The sequence below is a fragment of the Bufo bufo genome, chromosome 3, assembly GCF_905171765.1.
Source record: "Bufo bufo chromosome 3, aBufBuf1.1, whole genome shotgun sequence".
Taxonomy (NCBI): Eukaryota; Metazoa; Chordata; class Amphibia; order Anura; family Bufonidae; genus Bufo; species Bufo bufo.
The window spans coordinates 587,536,469-587,563,570 of record NC_053391.1 but is presented as its reverse complement, the minus strand read 5'-3'; positions in this window follow the sequence as shown (position 1 = coordinate 587,563,570).

The window sequence follows — 27,102 nt, the reverse complement described above, 5'->3', positions numbered from 1 at the left end:
CTTATCTGGAAGAGGGGAGTTCTGCGTATAAAACTTGCTACCTAAGGTAGGCCCAAATCTCAAGGACTGAATGTCCCAGACCCATTGATATATTACTTAGCAGCCCAATTGTAGCATTTCAGGGGCTGTGGAGACGATGGTGGCCTTAATACAGCTGGATCGATTGTAAAACAATTGATTAATGGTAAAAGCCTAATGTCCGCAATAAAGGATGGTACAATGATTAAAGTAGGGAACCGATTTGGCCTGCTCCGTACTATACACAGAGTGTGGTGGAAGGCTAGAACTGTTGCAGGACTCACGGGTTATACCAAGTTCACTCCGATTTGACCCATAGTTTAAAGAGTTGGATAAAGTAGCAAATGCCCAGATATGGGAAGCATATGGACGTAACCTCATACATCAGTTATTTGATAATGGTACCCTTAAGGAATATACCCAGCTACAAAAAGAATTTACACTACCGAAAACCCAGTTTTACCTATATTTGCAACTCTGGCATGCCATACAGTCACAGGAACAGCAGGGGAAGATTGCTCCTGCCACTAAACATTCTATCATAGACCTTACCAGTTCACAAGGGGGCACCAGTGGAGTTATTTCTCTTCATTATACGAGCCTAATGGAGATGCAATTTAAAAAACACTCTTTACGGTTATACGATACGTGGAAGAAGGATATAACTAATCTGACTGTAGAACAATGGGGTAAAGTATTAGAGGAGTTCACGGCAGTGGCAGTAAGTGAGGCCCATAGAGTCTCCCAACTATATCTGCTCCATAGGGTATATAGAGCCCCAGTTGTACTGAAAAAAATGGGGTATAGAGAGGATGATGACTGCCCAAGATGTGGGACACCTAACGCTGATCTAATTCATCTTATGTGGAATTGCCCTAGACAAAGACGCTAATGGACCGAGGTTATAGACCTGCTACATACGGGATTTGGTGTACAGGTAGATCAGACAGCAACACTTTGCATCTTGGGATATGTTAAAACGCTGCAATTAACGCCAGAAAAAAGATGAGCTATTATGCGTATACTGTATCAAGCAAGAAAATTGATTGCTTATTACTGGATTAATCAACATCCCCCAAAAGTTAGGGAATTGGTGGAGAAGATTCACACATTGATATGATTGGAAAGATATGTATACCAGAAACAAAACAGTCTGAAAAAAATAGAGAAAATATGGAACTACATGACTGCAGCATTATAACATTATATTTTAGCCTATAGGGTGGCAATAAGGATACTTTTAGGTGACGGTAAAATATGGCACTGGATGTCTAGTAGCTAGTTCTCTGCTGGGGACTAATGTCTGTTATTGCATATTATAACTTTGTAATGTATACCATTGGATAGCTGCCATTGGGGTGATATATATTCTGGGTGGAATTTAATTATCACACTGGATCAGTACGTAGAGTTTTATGTATTGGAATGAATGAAAGGGTTGAATGTACATAGGCCTAAGAAGACCAACAATATATGAGAAGAGGAACCACACAGAGTTTAGAGAAAAACTGTATCATCGATCTTTATTGACAACACTGATCTTAGGATTTCACTATGGACTTTCTTCGGACTGCAGATCTGGGGGGGGGGGGGGGAGGGGGAAGAAGGGGAGTCTGTGTTACTTGTTTTTGCTCGAAAAATGACAAAATAAATAAAAATTATCTGATAAAAAAAAAAAAGATAAAAGACAGTACAGTTGTTACTTAATTGTTAGTTAAAGAAAACCTGCCTTAAACTCTTTTAGCGACTGATGTTTTGCAAGCACTGGGAGCCCACATACACTTTTACCCCGATGGCACTGCCTGTGTAGATTTTGGGGCCCCAGAAGAAGTATTATGTCCCTTAATAACGACACTGGCCCTGCCTGAGACTGAACCATCAAAATTAACCCTTGTAGACCAGGCTGTTTTTGAGGTGGTACCGAAGGATTTATAGGCAACATCAAAAACAGACATAGGGAAACTGTGCATCTTAAGCCAGGATGTCAGCCCCCTCAAGTAAAGCAGTACACCCTCAGTCATACCCAGGAGATAGCAGTGACCAGTCAAACTTATGCTTTTCTCCAGGCCAGTGTATTGATAAAAAAAGTATCTCCCGCTAATATCCCGCTGTTTCCAATAAAGAAGAAACCAGTTAAAGCGAACCTTTCACCAGGATTTCACCTAATAAACTATTAACAGTACCTTATAGATTATGCTCATTCTGTTTAAATGCATTCTTGTCCCGCTTTCCTGGGATGTATATTGATGAAAAAAACGACTTATAAAGTCCTTGTCTCCAGCTCCTGCAGTCACGGTGGAAGTCAAGTGGGTAGCCCTTCCCTCACTCCGGGCTTTACCTCCCCTGCCCTAACCCCTCCTCTAACTAGTGAAACTGACACCCGGCTCAGTCGCCGGGACCGCGCTTGTACTGGCGGCGCATGCGCCGTTGGTCTCAGTAGCAGCGCGATCCCGTCTAGGCGCGGACTGAAGCGCGATCCTGTGAGTGAATTGTGCATGCGCCGTCCGTCCCCGATGCCTCCCTGTCTTCTGTTCTTCAGGCGCGCGCCTGAATAGAAGACAGGGAGGCATCGGGGACGGACGGCGCATGCGCAATTCACTCACAGGATCGCGCTTCAGTCCGCGCCTAGACGGGATCGCGCTGCTACTGAGACCAACGGCGCATGCGCCGCCAGTACAAGCGCGGTCCCGGCGACTGAGCCGGGTGTCAGTTTCACTAGTTAGAGGAGGGGTTAGGGCAGGGGAGGTACAGCCCGGAGTGAGGGAAGGGCTACCCCCTTGACTTCCACCGTGACTGCAGGAGCTGGAGACAAGGACTTTATAAGTCATTTTTTTCATCAATATACATCCCAGGAAAGCGGGACAAGAATGCATTTAAACAGAATGAGCATAATCTATAAGGTACTGTTAATAGTTTATTAGGTGAAATCCTGGTGAAAGGTTCGCTTTAAGAGACAGCCTGTCAGTTACAGGATGGTTCATGATCTTCGAGAAGTTAACAAGGTGACAGTTTTACAAACTCCAATAGTACCAAACACACATACCTTACTGTCACAAGTTCTATCCACTGCTACATGTTTTACAGTGATAGACCTGGCAAATGCTTTCTTTATTGTCTTGTTGCACCAAGACTGTCAGTATCTGTTTGCCTTTACATTTAAGGGTAACCAGTATACACCCTGTACAGAATTATTAGGCAAATGAGTATTTTGACCACATCATCCTCTTTATGCATGTTGTCTTACTCCAAACTGTATAGGCTCGAAAGCCTACTACCAATTAAGCATATTAGGTGATGTGCATCTCTGTAATGAGAAGGGGTGTGGTCTAATGACATCAACACCCTATATTAGGTGTGCATAATTATTAGGCAACTTCCTTTCCTTTGGCAAAATGGGTCAAAAGAAGGACTTGACAGGCTCAGAAAAGTCAAAAATAGTGAGATATCTTGCAGAGGGATGCAGCACTCTTAAAATTGCAAAGCTTCTGAAGCGTGATCATCGAACAATCAAGCGTTTCATTCAAAATAGTCAACAGGGTCGCAAGAAGCGTGTGGAAAAACCAAGGCGCAAAATAACTGCCCATGAACTGAGAAAAGTCAAGCGTGCAGCTGCCAAGATGCCACTTGCCACCAGTTTGGCCATATTTCAGAGCTTGCAACATCACTGGAGTGCCCAAAAGCACAAGGTGTGCAATACTCAGAGACATGGCCAAGGTAAGAAAGGCTGAAAGACGACCACCACTGAACAAGACACACAAGCTGAAACGTCAAGACTGGGCCAAGAAATATCTCAAGACTGATTTTTCTAAGGTTTTATGGACTGATGAAATGAGAGTGAGTCTTGATGGGCCAGATGGATGGGCCCGTGGCTGGATTGGTAAAGGGCAGAGAGCTCCAGTCCGACTCAGACGCCAGCAAGATGGAGGTGGAGTACTGGTTTGGGCTGGTATCATCAAAGATGAGCTTGTGGGGCCTTTTCGGGTTGAGGATGGAGTCAAGCTCAACTCCCAGTCCTACTGCCAGTTTCTGGAATACACCTTCTTCAAGCAGTGGTACAGGAAGAAGTCTGCATCCTTCAAGAAAAACATGATTTTAATGCAGGACAATGCTCCATCACACGCGTCCAAGTACTCCACAGCGTGGCTGGCGAGAAAGGGTATAAAAGAAGAAAATCTAATGACATGGCCTCCTTGTTCACCTGATCTGAACCCCATTGAGAACCTGTGGTCCATCATCAAATGTGAGATTTACAAGGAGGGAAAACAGTACACCTCTCTGAACAGTGTCTGGGAGGCTGTGGTTGCTGCTGCACGCAATGTTGATGGTGAACAGATCAAAACACTGACAGAATCCATGGATGGCAGGCTTTTGAGTGTCCTTGCAAAGAAAGGTGGCTATATTGGTCACTGATTTGTTTTTGTTTTGTTTTTGAATGTCAGAAATGTATATTTGTGAATGTTGAGATGTTATATTGGTTTCACTGGTAAAAATAAATAATTGAAATGGGTATATATTTGTTTTTTGTTAAGTTGCCTAATAATTATGCACAGTAATAGTCACCTGCACACACAAATATCCCCCTAAAATAGCTAAAACTAAAAACAATCTAAAAACTACTTCCAAAAATATTCAGCTTTGATATTAATGAGTTTTTTGGGTTCATTGAGAATATGGTTGTTGTTCAATAATAAAATTAATCCTCAAAAATACAACTTGCCTAATAATTCTGCACTCCCTGTACTTGGACAGTTCTGCCCTAGGGAACTCAGAACTCCCCAACCATGTATACACAGGCTCTGCAATCTGTCTTTACAAACTGGGCACCGCCCGGCTCAGTGTTCCTGTTACAATACGTGGATGATTTGCTCCTGTGTGCTGAATACAATGGGACTTGCTGTGAGGCAACTATATCTCTTTTAATTTTCCTACATCAGAACGGGTGTAAAGCCTCAAAACAGAAGCTGCAGTTTTGTAAAAACAAGGTTGTATTTCTAGGACACTGCCTCTCCCAAGGAACTCACCACCTAACCCCAGAAAGAAAGGCCCCCTTCACACTGGCGTTGCGGGTGAGGGCCGGATGCGTTCAGGGTGCATTGCGGGAATCGTCTTCTTTCTTCTTCTTTCAGGACCTGCGCTGACGTCACCGCGCTCACCATGTGGTGAGCGTGATTACGTCATCAAAGGTCCTTTTGCAGGTCCTGAAAAAAGAAGACGATGCCGGCTGCGAGATCAAGTGGATGAGGTGAGTTAATTTCTTTTATTTTTAAACCCCTCAAGGCACATTTTAGTAAGCATTTCGTATTAAGAATGCTATTATTTTCCCTTATAACAATGTTATAAGGGAAAATAATACAGTAAATAGACTTTGATGGGGTCCGGGGTTGCTCATCCCTATCATCTCCTAGCAACCATGCTGTAAAGGGGAAATATTTATCACTAATATTTATGTAAATATTAATAATTAATATTCATAAATGGGAGGAGCCGTCTATTGATGACTCCGCCTATTTATACCTTTATATAACAATACAATATTTTCACTATACTTTACACTAGTCACTAAGCTAGCTGCATGAGCCTTACTAAACTATCGCTAATAACTACACGTTACACGGATAGTTGTACATAACACAGTATTTATTAACACCTAATACACTAAGCACGCAATACACTAACAATACAGCACTAAATATACAGTACTAAACTACACTACACATTCCCAAATTCCACCCATAAACTATCTATACGGTTCACACATACATGTATTAGCAGCCCACCCCACCTGACTAATTCTATCCCTAAGAGAACGACGAAGGGTTAAACGGTGGCACTGCAGGAGTGTATGCAGTCCACAGACACTAATACAATAATAGGGGTGAGGTACAGTGGGGGTTATCAGGGCTACACAGCAATGCAAGGGTTAACACCCTGCAAGTGTTACCCAGGGGATCAGGGACACGACAATGATCCAGGGGTGTGGGGGTTAATCAGGGGAGGTGGTGTAGGGATAGGGGTTTGGGACCAGGGGTATGGGGGTTAATCATTAGGAGGTGGTATAGGATCGTTGGTGGGATAGGGGTTTGGGCTCAGGGGTGTAAGTGTTAATCAGGGATATTGTTGGTGGGATTGGGGTGGATAAAAGGGGGTGATACTTAAGGTTTCTGCTCGTTGTCCAGGGTGATTCTCTCCAACAGGGGGGAGACCGCTCCGTCCCCCTGAGCGCCGATCACGTTCTCCTCCTGAGCGCCGATCGCGCTCTCCTCTCAGGGGGGGGGTCCGGTCGCTCCTGTGTGGATGGGCGGCATGGCTCTCTTTCCTAGTGTCGGGTCGCCGGATATTTATCTCCGGCGGCCCGCATTGCCGTACCGCCCACAAGGTGGCGCGCGCGCGCCACCATTGGAGACACGTGGGCCGGCGCAGTGAGATGATGTCACTGCGCCGGCCCGTGCGTCTCCTGAACGAGCGCATCGGGGCCGCGCTTACATGCCAACAGGCGGGGGAAGCCTTTGATCTCCCGCCTGTGGCACTCTGCATTCCGGCCAGCGAGATGTTAATTTTGCTGCCGGAATGCGCATAATAGAAGGAGGGGAGGCTTCTCCCCTTCTTCTATCATGTATAATTGTCTCCAGCGGCGCTGGCGACAATTATATCAAAGGGCTCAGATTCTGTGGAATCCGAGTCCTTTGTAGTTATCAGGATGACCGGACCTTAGTCCAGTCATTCTGATGCAATCAACCAGATTGCATCTGTGTGAATGCTTGGGGGACATTCACACCGATGCATCTGGTTTCAGGTGTATGGAGGGGGGGGGGATATTGTATAATATATATGTGTATGGATGCATGGGGCACATCCATACACATTTATACACCAATATAAGGGACATAGATATATAAATATATATATATATATACACATCAGGGGGCATAAGGGGCACAGTTATATACATGCATATACATCCCAATATGTATACACATGTACACAAGGGGCCACAGCCCCATACATATTATAACGGGGGATTATAGATATATATATATAGAACAAGGGTCCACAGTTTATATATATATATATATATATACACTAAAGGGGCACAATTTCCTACAGGGGCCACCATGAGCCCCTGTGTGGTCACCATGGGCAGACGTGCGCAGATGCTGGGCACATCTGGACACATCATCCCATAAAGTGACCATTAATGCATGCATATATATCATACATGCACACACGTGTTTGCATGCATGTATGTATATATATGCAAGCGTCTCAACCCTTCCTCAACACATGCGTAAAAAACGCACACCGAATCCGCACTTGCTTGCGTATGCTTGCGTTTTTCACGCAGCCCCATTGATTTTTATGGGGCCTGCGTTGCGTGAAAAACGCAGAATATAAAACATGCTGCAATTTTCACGCAACGCACAAGTGATGCATGAAAATCACTGCTCATCTGCACAGCCCTATTAAAGTGAATAGGTCCGGATTCAGTGCGGGTGCAGAGCGTTCACCTCACGCATTGCACCCGTGTGGAATTCTCGCCCGTGTGAAAGGGGCCAAAGGAGGCTTTTGAAAGGATACACGTGCCCAAAGGCGCATAAAGCCTAAGGGAGTTTTTGGGGCTGGTGTCATACTGTCGCCTCTGGATTAGACATGCCTCCATGTTAATGCAGCCTCTGTATGATTGTCTGTCATCTGACCCATTTCACCTTACAGAAGAGGCAGTGAATAATATCCATACATTGAAGCTGTGCATAACCTCGGCCCCAGCCCTGGGAATTCCAAAATATGACGAGGAATTCCAGGTATCCTGTTCAGAAATGCAGGGTCACATCACGGCTGTACTGACTCAGAAGCATGGTGACCGCCAGCGGCCAGTGGCGTACTTTTCAGCCAGATTAGACCCTGTCGCCAGAGGCGGCAGTGTAGGCAATGATAGAAAAAGCCTCTGAAATTGTGTTAGACTACCCGGTGATTGTACAAACACCCCATGATATACAGGGCATATTAACCCAGGTTCAACCTAAGCATATTTCTATGCCCAGGCAGCTTAGACTCCAGTTTGCTCTCCTCATGCCCGCTAACATTTCTTTCAAAAGATGTAATACTCTGAATCCTGTTACTTTGTTACCAATCACAGATTCAGAAATGGGGGAAGGGAGCATAGAAGGTACAGGCAGCCTCCTAAATGACATGATGGAACATGACCTCCATGACTGTGTACAATTACTGCAACAAGAAACGTCAGGATTTAATCATGTAGTGGTCACACAGCATGAGGTAGGGATAGCTGAACCACTCCCACCTCGCAAGAGGCGGAGCTGAAGGCACTCACTGAGGTGTGTAAATTGACCAAGGTGAAGAAGGTGATCATCTACACGGACTCAAGGTATGCTTTTGGTATTGCACATGACTATGGACCCATATGGCAGGCTAGAGACTTTATAACATCAGCAGGCCAGCCAATTAAAAATAAAGACTCTGTACTTGAACTTATGAATAGAGATGGCCTTGCGGTTCGCCTGGCGGTCGTTTTGCGGCGAACTTTGCTCGTTCGCTGTTCGCCGAACAGGAAAAACATATGGCGATGTCTGCCGGCGCCATATTCTTTGCATTGTGCAGAACTTTGACCCATGACACATCCATCAGGTGGGACAAGACAGCCAATTGAGACGTTTCAGCACATAAACATACCCTCTACCCTATAAAAAAAAAATGATCTGGCTGCCATTTTACATTCAGTCTTTTGCCAGTGTAGGGAGAGGTTGCTGTGTGGAGCAGGGACAGACTGTTAGGGACACCAAGCGCTAGATAATAGGGCCACAAAAGTCCTTTTAAGGACTGGTATAGGTGTGCTATCGATAGGTGTGACATACTGAGGGGTGTAATATACTTATAATATACACTGCTCAAAAAAATAAAAAAAACACTTAAACAACACAATGTAACTCCAAGTCAATCACAATTCTGTGAAATCAAACTGTCCACTTAGGAAGCAACACTGAGTGACAATCAATTTCACATGCTGTTGTGCAAATGGGATAGACAACAGGTGGAAATTATAGGCAATTAGCAAGACACCCCCAATAAAGGAGTGGTTCTGCAGGTGGTGACCTGACCACTTCTCAGTTCCTATGCTTCCTGGCTGTTGTTTTGGTCACTTTTGAATGCTGGCGGTGCTTTCACTCTAGTGGTAGCATGAGACGGAGTCTACAACCCACACAAGTGGCACAGGTAGTGCAGCTTATCCAGGATGGCACAGATGCTGTGTCTGTCAGTGTAGTGTCCAGAGCATGGAGGCGCTACCAGGAGACAGGCCAGTACATCAGGAGACGTGGAGGAGGCCGTAGGAGGGCAACAACCCAGCAGCAGGACCGCTACCTCCGCCTTTGTGCAAGGAGGAACAGGAGGAGCACTGCCAGAGCCCTGCAAAATGATCTCCAGCAGGCCACAAATGTGCATGTGTCTGCTCAAACGGTCAGAAACAGACTCCATGAGGGTGATATGAGGGCCCGACGTCCACAGGTGGGGGTTGTGCTTACAGCCCAACACCGTGCAGGACGTTTGGCATTTGCCAGAAAACACCAAGATTGGCAAATTCGCCACTGGTGCCCTGTGCTCTTTACAGATGAAAGCAGGTTCACACTGAGCACATGTGACAGACGTGACAGAGTCTGGAGACGCCGTGGAGACGCCAGCATGACCGGTTTGGCATTAGGTCAGTAATGGTGTGGGGTGGCATTTCTTTGGAGGGCCGCACAGCCCTCTATGTGCTCGCCATAGGTAGCCTGACTGCCATTAGGTACCGAGATGAGATCCTCAGACCCCTTGTGAGACCATATGCTGGTGCGGTTGGCCCTGGGTTCCTCCTAATGCAAGACAATGCTAGACCTCATGTGGCTGGAGTGTGTCAGCAGTTCCTACAAGACGAAGGCATTGATGCTATGGACTGGCCCGCCCGTTCCCCAGACCTGAATCCAATTGAGCACATCTGGGACATCACGTCTCGCTCTATCCACCAACGTCACGTTGCACCACAGACTGTCCAGGAGTTGGCAGATGCTTTAGTCCAGGTCTGGGAGGAGATCCCTCAGGAGACCGTCCGCCACCTCATCAGGAGCATGCACAGGCGTTGTAGGGAAGTCATACAGGCACGTGGAGGCCACACACACTACTGAGCCTCATTTTGACTTGTTTTAAGGACATTACATCAAAGTTGGATCAGCCTGTAGTGTGTTTTTCCACTTTAATTTTGAGGGTGACTCCAAATCCAGACCTCCATGGGTTAAAAAATTTGATTTCCATTTTTTTCTTTTGTGTGATTTTGTTGTCAGCACATTCAACTATGTAAAGAACAAAGTATTTCAGAAAAATATTTCATTAATTCAGATCTAGGATGTGTTATTTTTGTGTTCCCTTTATTTTTTTGAGCAGTGTACTTTCTAACATAGAAAGTATATTATTGTGCAGCAGTTGTGTACGGTTCTGCAGTGATACTACAGCAATACACAGGGACAAACGCTATTGGAACAACTAATTTCAACTGGTGTGCTATACCAGTTGCCCCCAAAAATATCTGATTTAGGCAGGGATGTGATATACCTATAATATAATTTCTATATAGTGCATTTGTATTGTGCAGCATTTGTGTGCGGTTCTGCTGAGATACCGCAGCTATACAGAGGGACAAACATCATTGGAACAACTAATTGCAACTGGTGTGATATAACAGTTGCCCCCAAAAAAATCTGATTGAGGCAGGGGGATGATATACCTATAATATAATTTCTATATAGTGCATTTGTATTGTGCAGCATTTGTGTGCGGTTCTGCTGAGATACTGAAGCTATACAGAGGGACGAATGCCATTGAAACAACTAATTGCAACTGGTGTGATATACCAGTTGCCCCCCCAAAAAACAGCTTAAGGGGTTCTATATACGTGCTTGCACAAATACTGCTCTTCTATAGGGACTTTGTCACAGGGTCATTTTGAAAAGAGGAAGAGGCAGGCCATTTCGCAGGGGTGGTAGGGGTCGGGCAGGTGCACCAGGCCGGAGCCTAAGTGGGAAGTTGGAGAAGGTGCGTGCGGTTACGTCAAAGGACGCACCAGAGTTGGTTGAGTGGTTCACTCAGCCTTCTGCTTCTGCACCCTCCTCATCCTCTGTATCTGCACTCTCCTCATTCTCTGCTGTGTGCACCCCAAAGACACCACGACCATAGCACCCCCACTTGAGTCCGAGGAATCATTTTCCCATCAATTCCCAGACCTTACAGATGCGCGGCCATTCTTGGCATCAGATGAGGAAGAGGAGGTAGCAACGGCCGCCACCCAGCGGTCTGACGACAGTACCCAGATCAGCTCAAGGAGGGTGGTCCCCGCTGTTGCTGCCTACTCTGAGATCTCTAATGTCAGTGGTGGTGAAGGTGACGATGATGACGTGTCGGTGGAGGTCACGTGGGTGCCCACAAGAGAGGAAGAGGAGGGGAGTTCAAAGGGAGAGACAGAGCAGCAGATAGGGAGGAGAAGGAGAAGAAGCAGGCAGAACTCGTAGTGCACAGGAGGCAAAAAGCAGACTGCAAATGTATCTGGAGCAAGCCATCCACCATGCACGGTCACATCTTGCACACCCAGGACGCCGGCACATGGCTCTGCAGTGTGGGCTTTTTTTTAACTTGTCAGCTGCTGATAATAGTGTTGCCATCTGCAGCCTGTGCTGTTAACACATAAGTCTCGGTAAGCCCAACACTCACCTAGGGACGACCGCCTTAAGAAGGCACCTGGCCTCCCATCACCGAGCCCAGTGGGAGCAACGCCGTCAGAACCCACAAAGCCACACTTCTGGTGCCCCACATCCTGCCTCTTCTCCTTCTCCTCTCTCCTCCCAATTGTCCTCCACTCCACCTTCCACCGTGCCATCGTCGCGTTCATCTAGCACAAGGCAGGCTGCCGTGGCCCAAATGTTCGAGCGTAAAAAAATGATGACGCCGGATAATCCTCTTGCCCGACGGCTGACCGCTGGCTTGTCGGAACTGCTAGCCCGCCAACTACTGCCATATAAATTGGTGGACTCGGAGGCCTTTAGAAAATTTTTGGCCATTGGCACACCACAATGGAAGGTCCCCGGAAGGAAATATTTCTCCCAGAAGGGCATCCCAGAGCTATATGGCCACGTTCAGCGGCAAGTGAATGTATCTCTGACACACAGTGTCGGTGCTAAGATACCTCTGACCACAGACATGTGGTCTAGCAAACACAGGCAGGGAAGGTACATAACTTTTACTGCCCACTGAGTGAACCTTCTGACGGCCGTCAAGCATGTAACCCGTGGCACCTGTGTGGTTTTGGTGTTACTGCCACGGATTGCATGCAGGCCTGCCTCCTCTTCTCCTCCTACTCCGTCCTCCGTCTCCTCCTCGGCTGACTCCTCCTTTTTCACCGCTACTGTCTTTTCCGCTGCACCCCCCAAGCTCCCCAGAACCTATTCAACATGCCAGGTGAGACTGTGCTGCGGCTGTTGTGCCTGGAAGCCAAGAGCCACACCAGTCCTGCACTGCTTTCAGCTCTGCGGTCACAGGCCGATCAGTATCTAACTCCACTCAATTTGACAGTTGGTAAAGTGGTGTGCGACAGCGGTGCCAATCTGCTGAGCGCGCTGAAAGAGGGCAAAATGACACACGTGCTGTGCATGGCACACATCCTGAACTTAGTCGTGCAGCGATTCGTTGCCAAATACCCCCGGAGTCCAGGACATCTTGCGGCAGGCCAGGAAAATCTCTGGCCATTTTAGAAGATCTTACATGGCCATGGCTAGCCTTGCTGATGTTCAGCGGCGACACCACTTGCCCGTCAGATATCTGATTTGTGACTCCTCAACGTGCTTGAACTCCACCTTGTATATGCTTGATAGGCTTCTCCAGCAGAAACGTGCTGTTAGCGACTACCTGTACGAACTCTGCGGCAGGACAGGTTCTGGGGAGCTTGTTTTTATTTCACCGTGCCAGTGGCTGCTCATGCGCGACGCATGCAGACTTCTGCGGCCATTTGATGAGATCATCAAACTGGTCAGTTGCAGCCAGGGCGTCATCAGTGACATCGTACCTTACGCCTTCTTTCTGGAGCATGCATTGTGTCGTGTCATTGATCAAGCCGTCGAGGAGCAGGAAGATGAGGAAGTTGCAATGCTGAATGAATTCCCAGGGGGGACTACTCCATCTGAGACAAGTCAGCAAGAGTCTGAAGAGGAGTCAGAGGAGGAGCAAGAAGAGCAGGCTTTAAACTTTTCTGGGATCCCTGGTGTTGTCCGTGGGTGAGGAGACAGAGGACGACATTCTCCTGGGCGATGAGCAGGAGCCAGGCTGCTCCACCGCTTCCAATTTAGTGCAAAGGGCGGCCATCATGCTCCAGTGTTTGAAGAGGGACCCCCGTATAAAAAGCATAAAGGTCAAGGACCTGTACTGGGTGACAAAGTACTTAGACCACCGGTACAAACACAAAATGGCGGACATGTTACCAGCATCACAGAGGGCTGTCAATATGCTGCATTTCCAGGCCTTGCTGTGAGAGATGCTGCATTCTGCTTTTGCGGGCGCTGGCAGAGGAATTTCCACACACAGAGAAATAGTTGCGAGTACCAATCCTACAGCGCATGCAAGAAGAGGGCGGTTGGAAGATGTGTTGGTCACTTCGGATATGAGATCATTCTTGCAACCAACCCATCGACAGCCGTCCTCCGGATCCAGCCTCAGGGAATGCCTAGACCGACAGGTGTCCGACTACATCGGGTTAACAGCCGATGTGGACACTCTGAGAAGCGAGGAACCCCTGGACTTCTGGGTGTGCAGGCTTGACCTGTGGCCAAAGCTGGCACAATTTGCCATGGAACTCTTGGCTTGCCCCTCGTCGAGTGTCCTGTCCGAAGGGACGTTCAGCGCAGCAGGGGGGATCATGACCTATAAGCGCACTCGCCTAGCTCACGACATTGTGGACTACCTCACATTTCTAAAAATGAATGAGGCATGGATCACGACTAGGGTTCGTACGGAACTTTAGGATTTTTGGACCCCAGACCCGAACCCGAACATTTCAGTAAAAGTTAGGGTTCGGTGATTTATTAGCGCTTTTTGAAAGGCTGCAGAGCAGCCAATCAACAAGTGTTTAACTCTGTGCCCTTAGAAGCCATCACAGCTATGCCTACTCATGGCATGGCTGTGATTGGCCAGTGCAGCATGTGACCCAGCCTCTATATAAGCTGGAGTCACGTAGCGCTGCACGTCACTCTGCTGTGCTTAGTGTAGGCATAGGATGCTGCTGCTGTGAGGGAGAGAATAGGAAAGAAACTTTAATCAGAACTGCAATTGAACTCAGCGATCTACGTAGATTTTGTTGTGTGGATGCAGTGCACAATCTTTTTACCCTGCCCTGAGCCCAGTGACAGAGAAAAAATAACTTTTATCCGTCTGTTAGTTAGGTGGGCGGCGGCGGCCATTTTATGCAAGCTTAGTGCACCAGCACTGCATATGTGCTTTTGTGACATTGAATATACTTGAAAATACTTGAAATACTGCAATAATAATCTGGGTTAAAAAAAAACACCAATTTTTGGCAATATCCTACATCTGGCGTCTTTGCAGCATTAGTCAGTGTGCAATTTAAGCTAGAAATACAGCTATAATTTTCTGGGTTTTAAAAAACACCCTTTTTGGGCAAAATACTCAATTTTACAGCCCTTGCTGCATCTGTACATGTGAAATTCAAGCGTTATATACTGCTGTCATATTCTGTTATTAAAAAAAACACCCTTTTTGGCCAAAATACTTAATATTGCAGCCTTTGCTGCATCTGTTATTGTTAAAACAAGCTTTAAATACTTCAATAATTTTCTGGGTTTTAAAAAAAACACCCTTTTTGGGCAAAATACTTAATTTGCAGCATTGTCTGCATCTGTACGTGTGAGATACACCCTTTAGATACTGCTGTTCTATTCTGGTATTAAACACCCATTTAGGGCAAAAATCTTAATTTTGCAGCCTTTGCTACACATGTCATTGTGAGATACACCCTTTAGATACTGTTGTTCTATTCTGCTATTAAAAAAACACCCATTTAGGGCAAAAATCTTAATTTTGCAGCCTTTGCTGCATCTGTAATTGTGAGATACACCCTTTACATACTGCTGTGTTATTCTGGTATTAAATAAACACCCATTTTGGGCAAAAATCTTAATTTGCGGCCTTTTCTGCATCTGTACGTGTGAGATACATGCTTTAGATACTGTTGTTCTATTCTGCTATAAAAAAAAACCACCCATTTTGGGCAAGATCCTAAATTTGAGAAATACGAGGAGAGCGTCAAATAAGGGACGTGGCCCTTAATTTTGCAGCCTTTGCTGCATCTCTCATTGTGAGATACACCCTTTAGATACTGTTGTTCTATTCTGCTATAAAAAAAAAACACCCATTTTGGGCAAGATCCTAAATTTGAGAAATACGAGGAGAGCGTCAAATAAGGGACGTGGCCCTGATCGTGGTGTTGCTGGTGGAGCTCCTGTTGCAGGGAGAGGTCGTGGTCGATCTGTGCCAGCTACACGCACAAGTGAAACACCTTCCTCAGGTGCGAGTAGGCGACAGAACCTTCAGCGGTATTTGGTCGGGCCTAATGCGGCTCTACGAATGGTGAGGCCAGAACAAGTACAGGCGATAGTAGATTGGGTTGCTGACAGTGCCTCCAGTTCCTTTACATTGTCTCCCACCCAGTCTCCTGCTGAAAGATCAGAGTTGGCACCTGTAGCCGATGTCCATCAGTCTTTCACCTCACCCCCTTGCAAATCAGCCAAGCAGTCTGAGCCCCAAGTCATGCAACAGTCTCTTCTGCTTTTTGATGACTCTGTTAGCAGGGTTTCCCAGGGCCATCCACCTAGCCCTGCCCCAGAAGTGGAAGAGATGCCCAACCACTTATGTTTCAAGATGAGTACATGGGAGGACCATAGCAGCACGTCTTGGATGATGACAAAACATAGGTGCCAACTGCTGTGGCTTTCGAAAGTGTGCAGAACAACAAGGGGAGCAGGGGTACAGACTGGGTGGAAGATGATGTGGTGGATGATGAGGTCATCGACCCCACATGGAATCAAGGTCATGCGAGTGACCTGTGTAGTTTGGAGGAAGAGGCGGTGGTCGCACAGAGCCACCAGCACAGTAGAAGAGGGAGCAGGGTGCAAAAGCGGAGTGACCATCCCCTAGACAGTACGCCTGCTACTGCCCACCGCAGCAAGGGACCGAGCACACCAAAGCCAGCTCCAAGGAGTTCCCTGGCGTGGCAGTTCTTCAGACAATGTGCTGACGACAAGACACGAGTGGTTTGCACGCTGTGCAATCAGAGCCTGAAGCGAGGCATAAACGTTCTCAACCTGAGCACAACCTGCATGACCAGGCATCTAAGTGCAAAGCACGAGCTGCAGTGGAGTAGACACATAAAAAACCAAGAAAGGTCTCTGGCTCCTCCTGCTTCCTCTTCTGCTGCAGTCGCGGCCTCTTCATCCACCTCTGGAGTCACAGTGCCACCTGTCACCCTGCAAACAGAAGATCTGCCAGCAACACCACCATCTGGGTCACCAAGCATCTTCACAATGTCCCACGGAAGTGTTCAGCTCTCCATCTCCCAAACACTGGAGCGGAAGAGGAAGTACCCCCCCCTACCCACCCGCGATCCCTGGCCCTGAATGCCAGCATTTCAAAATTACTGGCCTTTGAAATGCTGTCATTCCGTCTGGTGGAGACAGAGCGTTTTAAAAGCCTTATGGCGGTGGCTGTCCCACAGTATATTGTGCCCAGCTGCCACTACTTTTCCAGGAGTGCCTTCCCTTCCCTGCATAACCAAGTGGGGGACAAAATCAGGTGTGCACTGCGCAACACCATCTGTGGCAAGGTGCACCTCACTACAGATACGTGGACTAGTAAGCACGGTCAGGGACGTTATATCTCCATAACAGCACACTGGGTAAATGCAGTGGCGGCTGGGCCTGAGGCGGATAGCAGTTTGGCGCATGTCCTTCCACCACCGAGGATTGCAGGGCGCTTCTCTTTGCCTCCTGTTGCTTCCTCCTCCTTCTCCGCTTCCTCATCCTCTACCGCCTCCTCAACCGGTCAGCGTAACACATTCACCACCAACTTCAGCACAGCCAGGGGTAAACGACAGCAGGCAGTTCTAAAACGTATCTGTTTGGGGGACAAACCCCACACCGTGCAGGAGCTGTGGACGGGCCTTGAACAACAGACCGATGAGTGGTTGGTGCCAGTGAGCCTCAAGCCTCGTTGCAGCTCTGGGACTAGCCAGTTTGACGCACATCACTTGCCTGGCGCATGTGCTGAATTTGGTGGTGCAGAGATTCCTTAAAAATTACCCCGATAGGTCAGAGCTGCTGCATAAAGTGCGGGCCGTTTGTGCGCGCTTTCGGCGTTCTCTCTCTGCAGCGTAACTTCGGCCTTCCCGCTCACCGCCTCATATGCGACGTGCCCACAAGGTGGAACTCCACCTTGCACATGCTGGCCAAACTGTGTGAGCTGCAGCAGGCGATAGTGGAGTTTCAGCTGCAGCACGCACGGGTGAGTCGCTCTGCGGAACAGCATCACTTCACCACCAATGACTGGGCCTCCATTTGAGACCTGTGTTCCTTGTTGCGCTGTTTCGAGTACTCCACCAACATGGCCAGTGCCGATAACACCATTCTCAGCGTTACTATCCCACTTCTACGCCTTGGAGGTGCTGGCCTGCCCTGCAGCCAGTGTATTATCTGAACGTGTGTTTAGCACGGCCGGGGGCGTTATCACAGACAAGCGCAGCTGCCTGTCCACAGCCAATGTGGACAAGCTCACATTCATTAAAATGAACCAGGCATGGATTCCACAGGACTTGTCCGTACTTTGTGCAGAATAGACATGTATACCGGCCTTAACCAGCCATTGTTATACTACAGCACAATTTCTCATTCTTGTATTTTGGATATTTAACACTCTTTTGGAGTGTACCCTAATAAAAAAATTAAATTAAATTAAAACCAAAAACCAGTGTTGCTACCTCGTCCTCCTCCACTGCCACTTCCACCTAGACCGCTATGTCCACCGCCTCCTCAAACTCCTACTCCATATGGACCTCCACCTCATAAATCAAGTTTTTTATTTTTATTTTTATTTATACGTATTTTATTTTATGTCATTTCACTAATTTGTCTGTTACATTTTCGGGTGAAATTCACCAATTTTTGGGTGTGATATACCACTGCTCTACCTAGTAGACAGGTAAAAAAAAATCACAAATTTGTCTGTTACATTTTAGGGTGAAATTCACCAATTTTTGGGTGTGATATACCCCTGCTCTACCTAGTAGACAGGTAACATTTCACTAATTTGTCTGTTACATATTCGGGTGAAATTCACCAATTTTGGGGTGTGATATACCACTGCTATACCTAGTAGACAGGTAAAAAAAATTCACTAATTTGTCTGTTACATTCTTGGGTGACATTTGACCATTTTTTGCCGTGATTAAACCCCTGCTCTGCATAGGTCATAGGGACCTAAATTTCAAAAAATCGTCTGTTACGAGGTGACATTTTACCAATTTTGCCGTATACAAAACCCCTGCTCTTCTTTAATTGATGCGCGCCCCCTCCTTTCATTCAATGCTTAAACTTTAATAACTTGTCCCACATTTGCGCTTCAATAACTTGTCCCACTTTTCCGCTCAATCGTATTTAATTTAAAAAAATTCACTTCTTTTGGATGTGGTCTCTCTTTCTCACGCTCCCTCTCCTGCGTGGAACCCTGATTCGCCGATAACCGTGATCAACATGGTAGGCTCAGAAAAGAACATCGAAAGTTGATAGAGAAGATATCCAAATGGATCGTGGATGTCACGGTGACGTGCAATCAGGCAGAAGTTATCTAGAGTCAACAAAGCGGCACCAGGGCCTCTCCTGTCTAATGTTTCCAAATCCTAAATACCCCAGTGACATTCCCTATAATTTTTTATTAATCATTCCAATAACAGGGCATCTTAAGAGTCCTGTATTGTTATTTATCGTCACTACCTCCCCAAGTCGGGAGTGGATAATTGCCGCGCACCCCCTCCTTTCCTTCGATTCTTTTGCTTTAATAACTTTTCCCATATTTCCGCTCGATCACAGTTAAATTTCATCCATTGATCTCCCTTGGATGTGGTCTCTCTTTCTCACGCTCCCTTTCCTGCGTGGAACCCTGATTCGCCGATAACCGTGATCAACATGGTAGGCTCAGAAAAGAACATCAAAAGTTGATAGAGAAGATATCCAAATGGATCGTGGACGTCACGGTGACGTGCGACATGGTGGGGCAGTATGTAAGCACATGTCTACACGAACTGACTGATGGGTCTCCAAATTAGGCATATGGCCTGATCTTGCCCTTTACGCCTTGGAGGTGCTGGCCTGCCCTGCAGCTAGTGTATTGTCTGAACGTGTGTTTAGCACGACTGGAGGGGGTTATCACAGGTTATATTTCCCAATGTTTTGGGGTGTACCCTAATTTAAGAAAATTTAAATAAATTCAAAACCTAGCCCTCTAGCCCTTTCTATGACATTTTTACAGCCATTTTATCCGCCACCACCCAGAACAAATAATGGTCCCTGTCTAATGGTCCCTGGTAAATACAGTGGCATAAAAGGCCTTTTCTGTCCGGTGAATCCCTAATGTTTGGGACCTCGGAGGAATTCAACACCTGTGATGACCACGTGTTGTCGAATTTCAACTATTATCATTTGGGGTTTTTCAAGAGGGGGGATTTCATTAGCCATGTTTTTAATCCAGAATGTATATTAGGGATCTACAGTAGGTGGACCTCCTATTTGTATTCTCAGTGGTCTCAATAATAGAAATACGGAACTGAGGATGCCTTGTTGTATTAAGGTTAATATATAACTTTTATTTAGGTCATATAAAATAAATGAGACAGTATGGTGTATAAATCTACACTATTAGAAGATAGGGGGCGCTATGGGTCTATATCAGCAAATGAGGCCAGTCTGCCTGTTGTGGTTGAGGAGGGTAGTACCCTGGGGAGGAGCCTATTAGTCCGGACCCTAACTCACCCTGTATACTCACCCTACTTGGCCTGGTCTAATAGGTGTAGAAACCTCAGTGGCTGTAGTCGGGGCACTCGTCCTGACAAGGACGACCCCCAGCCTCAGGAACCTCGGGCCTGTGCTGTAAACCCTATTCTCTTACCTCCCTAGAAGTTGTTGATGGTACCTTTATCCTACGCGTTTCACCGGGTGTAGACTCGGCTCGTCAGGGATATTGGTGGACAGAGCACCGGATGCAGTGGCTGTGCGTCTGTAGTCTTCTTCTGGCAGTGGCAATCATTGATACTCCCGCGTCTCCTTTTGATTGAGCGTCGTCTCCGGTCCACTAACTGATACATTTACAATTACCCATCAGCTGTCCTCTGACCCAGACGGCACTAGGATCGCTAAACAGCGATCATCAATAGAAACTTGCTGCACTGAAAGCTAGCCGCGGACGCGGAGTTAGATCCCCATAGCAACTAACCACTCCCACAACACATGTCACTTCCGGGTAGTGACGGAGCACAGCGAGCCCGTACTCAGCCTGGGGCGGTATCTCGGCATGGTGTCTCCGTCTGAAGAGACACGTGATGAGTGACGCACCATGTGGGAGGAGCTACGCGTTCAAAAGGAGACGCGGGAGTATCAATGATTGCCACTGCCAGAAGAAGACTACAGACGCACAGCCACTGCATCCGGTGCTCTGTCCACCAATATCCCTGACGAGCCGAGTCTACACCCGGTGAAACGCGTAGGATAAAGGTACCATCAACAACTTCTAGGGAGGTAAGAGAATAGGGTTTACAGCACAGGCCCGAGGTTCCTGAGGCTGGGGGTCGTCCTTGTCAGGACGAGTGCCCCGACTACAGCCACTGAGGTTTCTACACCTATTAGACCAGGCCAAGTAGGGTGAGTATACAGGGTGAGTTAGGGTCCGGACTAATAGGCTCCTCCCCAGGGTACTACCCTCCTCAACCACAACAGGCAGACTGGCCTCATTTGCTGATATAGACCCATAGCGCCCCCTATCTTCTAATAGTGTAGATTTATACACCATACTGTCTCATTTATTTTATATGACCTAAATAAAAGTTATATATTAACCTTAATACAACAAGGCATCCTCAGTTCCGTATTTCTATGTTTTTAATCCAATTTTATATTTTTTGTTCTTTTAAACATATGTATTTGACATCTATTTGTACTGGCCTGCAGTAAAATTGATCTCTAATGACCGTCTAATATACCTCCAGCCACATAATGACTTGTTCTTTTCTGTCCGGTAAATGCCTAATGTTTGGGGCCTGTAGTCCACTGGCCTGCTATAAAATTGATATCCATTGACCGATTAATATACCTCCAGCCACATAATCACTTGATCATTTATGTACGTTGAAATGCATAATTTTTAGGACCTGTAATCCAACTGGCCAACAGTAAAATTGTTATACGGGGACCGCCTAATGTACCTCCAGCCACATTATCAATTGTTCTTTTCTGTCCGGTGAATGCCTAATGTTTGGGGCCTGTACTACACTGGCCTGCAGTAAAATTGATATTGAATGACCTTCTAATATACCTCCAGCCACATAATTACTTGTTCTTTTCTGTCCGGTGAGTGCCTAATGTTTGGGACCACGGAGGAATTCAACACCTGTTGCTGACGACCACGTGTTATCGAATTTCAACTATTATCATTTGGGGTTTTTCAAGAGGGGGGATTTCGTTAGCCATGTTTTTAATCCAATTTTATATATTTTTTTCTTCTAAACATATGTATTCGATATCTATTTGTACTGGCCTGCAGTAAAATTGATATCCAATGACTATCTAACATACCTCCAGCCACATAATCACTTGATGTTTTCTGGAAATAAATGTAGATTAGCAGGCACACTCTATAATTGGAGTAAGGCCTCATGCACACGACCGTTGTGTGCATTTTTTTTCACGGACCCATTGACTTTCAATGGGTCCGTGGAAAAATCGGAAAATGCACCGTTTTGCAGCCGCAGCCGTGATCCATGTTTCCTGTCCGTCAAAAAAATATGACCTGTCCTATTTTTTTGACGGTCAACGGTTCCGTGAAAAAACATGGATGCACACAAGATTGGCATCCGTGGTCCGTGGCCGTAGGCTACTTTCACACAGACGGATCCGCTGATCCGTCTGCATAAAAGCTTTTTCAGAGCTGAGTTTTCACTTCGTGAAAACTCAGATCCGACAGTATATTCTAACACAGAGGCGTTCCCATAGTGATGGGGACGCTTCTAGTTAGAATATACTTTGAACTGCGTACATGACTGCCCCCTGCTGCCTGGCAGCACCCGATCTCTTACAGGGGGCTGTGATCCGCACAATTAACCCCTCAGGTGCTGCACCTGAGGGGTTAATTGTGCGTATCATAGCCCCCATAAGAGATCATGTGCTGCCAGGCAGGAGGGTGCACACCCCCCTCCCTCCCCAGTTTTAAATTCATTGGTGGCCAGTGGGCCCCCCTCCCTCCCCTGTAGTTAACACATTGGTGGCCAGTGCGGCCGCCCCCCCCTCCCTCCCCTGTAGTACTGTAAATTCATTGGTGGCCAGTGGGCCCCCCTCCCTCCCCCTCCCTCCCCCTCCTAATTAAAATCTCCCCCCCTATCATTAGTGGCAGCGGAGAGTACCGATCGGAGTCCCACCAATGAGTTAAATACAGTGGGGGGGGAGGGGGCAGTTATGTACACAGTTCTTTTAGTATATTCTAACCTGAAGCGTCCCCATCACCATGGGAACGCCTCTGTGTTAGAATATACTGTCGGATCTGAGTTTCACTATCTAACTCAAATCCGATGGTATATTCTAACATAGAGGCGTTCCCATGGCTTCAAGTTAAAATATACCATCGGATTGGAGAAAACTCTGATCCGATGGTATAAAAGGGACTCCTGACTTTACATTGAAAGTCAATGGGGGACGGATCCGTTTGCAATTGCACCATATTGTGTCAACGTCAAACGGATCCGTCCCCATTGACTTGCATTGTAATTCAGGACTGATCCGTTTGGCTCCGCACGGCCAGGCGGACATCAAAACGACTTTTTTTTCATGTCCGTGGATCCTCCAAAAATCAAGGAAGACCCACGGATGAAAAAACGGTCACGGATCACGGACCTACGGACCCCATTTTTGCGGACGTTAAAAAAAAACAGTCGTGTGCATGAGGCCTAATATAGATATTTAATATAGATATTTAATATATTCAGAGGATTGGATATATCATTACTAAATTAATAAAACAACAACATAAGAAGATAAAAACCTTACCTCTTTTGTTCTTCTCTGCTACGTAGCTCTTTAGTTGTGGATCGATTATAGCCTTACCCGAACTAGGCCTCGGCGTCCCACGTGGAGTAGGTGGTGCGCTTCACCTCGATTAGGCGGTATGGTTTGAATGCGCTACCTTCACCAACTATCGTACACACGTGACGGGATGTTGAGCCGGGAAAAGAGGGGGGGCAAAGGTTGCAGTACGATCCGATCTTCAACGATAATAACTTTCGGTTGGAGTGCTCCAATTATTCTTTTTCTTTTTCACTTGTTGCGATCCAATATAGTTCAATTAGTTCCAAACTATAGTAAGGTGATAGTGAGTCCCCAAGACCTCCACACTTGATGTTTTCTGTCAGGTGTATGCCAAATTTTTGGGGCCTGTACTCCCGTGGCCTAAAATAAAAATTTTCTAGGCTCCAGCAGGGCACATTTCTGAGAATTTCCCTTTTAAGAGGCATAAAAATGGCCCTGATTAAAATACATATTTTTGGGGGGATTTTTGCCATTGATCCCCCTGTGGTATGTCACTGTCAATGTTGTGGGACGATTTGTGCACTTCTTGTAAGTATTTGGTGGCTGCAAATATGACCTGAAGGTATTTCAGGTTTGCCTGCCATTAAAGTGAATGGGGCCCGCCACGAACTTGCGGTTCGCAAACATTTAATTGCGTTCGCAAATCGTCCCGGCCGATGTTCGTCCATCAATACTTATAAACTCTCTGTTATTACCAGAGGAGGTTGCTATTATTAAGGTAAAGGCTCATACAAGATATACCACGGAGGAAGCAAAAGGCAATGATAGCGCAGACAAGGCAGCCAAACAAGCTGCACTCCAGCCACTAAATGCTGAAGCCACCCCAGTGAGAGCCTTGAGACCTGAGGACATTTCTGTAAGTACATTTCAAAGAATGTTCGAACAAGCCCCTCCAGAGGAAAAAGAACTTTGGGCAAAACAAGGGGCCAAACCTGATGAAAATGGAATTTGGAGAAACAAGGACAAAATTTGTCTACTGCGCCCTCTATACCCAGCTATGGCTCAGGAGGCCCACGGGCCTACTCACCTATCAAAAGGTGCCATGGTAAGTGTGGTTAATGCAGGGTGGATTGCTCCAGGATTTTCTACAGTAGCCTCTCGGTTTGTACAAGAATGTATGGTCTGTGCATTGAACAATCCCAGTCAAGTGGTGAAGACTCCAAGCAAGCACACCCCCAGGCCACTTTACCCAATCCAGAGACTGCAGATATACTATATACAACTGCTTAAGGTAGGTGTATATGAATTTGTCCTTCTGTGTGTTGATCTCTTTTCAGGGTGGCCGGAAGCCTTCCCAGTAGCAAAGGCAAATGCAAAGAACACAGCAAAGAAGCTGGTCAGTCAACTGGTGTGCAGGTGTGGTGTCCCTGAAGTTATTGAATCAGATAGGGGTTTTCACTTCACAGGAGAAGTAATGAGGCTAGTGATGCAGGCTTTAGGAGTCACACAAGCTTTTCATATAGCATACCATCCCCAAAGCAGCGGCCGCGTGGAGTGCCTAAATGGCACGCTCAAATTGAAAATTCAGAAAGCCATGCAGGAAACTCAGCGGCCTTGGCCAGAGTGTTTGCCTTTGGCCTTATACTCAGTCAGGACCACTCCAAACAGAAAGACAGGATTATCCCCATTTGATATTCTGTTTGGAATCGTCCCAAGATTAGGATTGTATTTTCCACAACAGTTGCAATTGAACTATGATAGCCTAACAAGCTACATGCGGGCCCTCACAAAGAGACTTGAGTATACCCATAAACAAGTGTTTGCTTCCCTTCCAGATCCAGATTCAGTAGAAGGAACATGCAACCAGGAGACTGGGTGCTGATAAAAAGAGATAAGAGAAAAGGCCTGGATCTCAGATTTGACGATCCTTTCCAAGTCCTGTTAACTACTCATACAGCAGTAAAGGTTGAAGGTAAGCCTAACTGGAAACACGCTTCTCACTGGAAGAAAGTTCTGACGCCCAAGGATGAGGATCCTCCTGATGATGGCCGCCCTAATCCTGGGAACAATGGCACTATACCAACAACTGAAGGATAATTGGGACAATGCACTTATTTGACACCACCAGGTGTTGTTTAGAGGACTCAATGACACTGACAGTAAAATTAAAGACTGTTGGATCTGTACTCACAGTCCCGTGAGTTCAAGAACTATGCCTTATCTGGCAATCCGTATGACTTTTAAAGAACTTATTCATATGTCTTGTTGGCAGTTTGTCTCACAAAGACCAGGGCCTGATGATAAAAAGTATAACCCAACTGCAGACCCTCTCCCCATAGCAGGGTGGGTGGATGCTCTCTGGTGGCAAGACAAACAATAATGCAAGTAGTGTTGATTATAATAGTAGTATCTGCTATGATTAAGCTTATGTTTATGTGCACCAACAGGTTCTGTACCAAAAGGAGAAACTACCAGGATTATTGAGAGGTCTTAGGAACTGCATCGACACCTGGGAGGGAATATGGCCTCCGGCTGGCAGTTGGACCTATCCCACCTGAAGTACCTCTGGGTTAAGATGTCAGTTCCAAGATATCTCAAAATGGGGGAATTGTGAGGGATGAGAATCCATTTTGTATAAACATGGCCTCCATCTTGTGCATATTTGAACCAGCTGGCAGGATGTCTCTGTGTATATAGTTAAATGTGTTCTATCTACAAGGCCAAGGTAAGCAGCTCCCTCACTCCTCTTATCAGAGTTTGACATACAAGAGAGAGTTATGTTCCTTCTGAGTTCGGGATGTACCGCTGAAGAATGTCAACTATGAGATAAGATGCTGCAGAAACTTTTTAATTATTAGAATTCTGTTAGTATGGTGCGGAAGTATTGCCTTTTATGAATAACCAATCAAATCATTAGTTTCGCTTTCCACCCCTTTGGTGGTGTGCCAGATTTGTCTGTGATTATCTATAGTGTTATAAAGATGTATACTTGTATGGAATAAATTAGAGAGAATCTGATTCAACAGTGTGTCTGTCAGCTCTCTGAGCGCTCATAAAGAAAACTTCAATTGGGACCCCGACAATTATAGAAGAAGGGGTTTTTACCCCAACATGACTGTCGGTGGACAGCCATTTTCTGGTCTCTCCAGGGATGTTCAACTGGGTTAAAGTCAGGCCTCTGGCTGGGCCACTCAAGTACATTGACAAAATTGTTCCTAAGTCATTCCTGTGTTTTCTTGGTTTTGTGCTTAGTGTCATTGTCTTATTAGGCCCGGTCTGAAGTCCAGAGCACTCTGGATCAGGTTTTCCTTTGGAATAAATCTGTACTTTTCTCCATTCAGCTTTCCCTCAACCTAATCATTCCCCCTGTCCCAGCCACTTAAAAACACCCCACAGCATCATGCTGCCACCACCATGCTTCACTGTAGGGATGGTATAAGGCAGGTGATGAGCAGTGCCTCGTTTCCTCCAGACAGGACACTTGAATTGAGGCAAAAAGTTCAATCTTGTTACATCAGGCCAAAGAATCTTATTTCTCACTTTATATGTTTTTCTTTTTAAACTTTCAGGTGTTTTTTTTACTGAGGAGATGCTTCTTTCTGGCCACTCTGCCATAAAGCCCAGATTGGTGGAGTGCAGCAGTAATGGTTGACCTTCTGGAAGTTTCTCCCATCCGCACACAGGATCTTTGGAGCTCACCCAGAGTGAC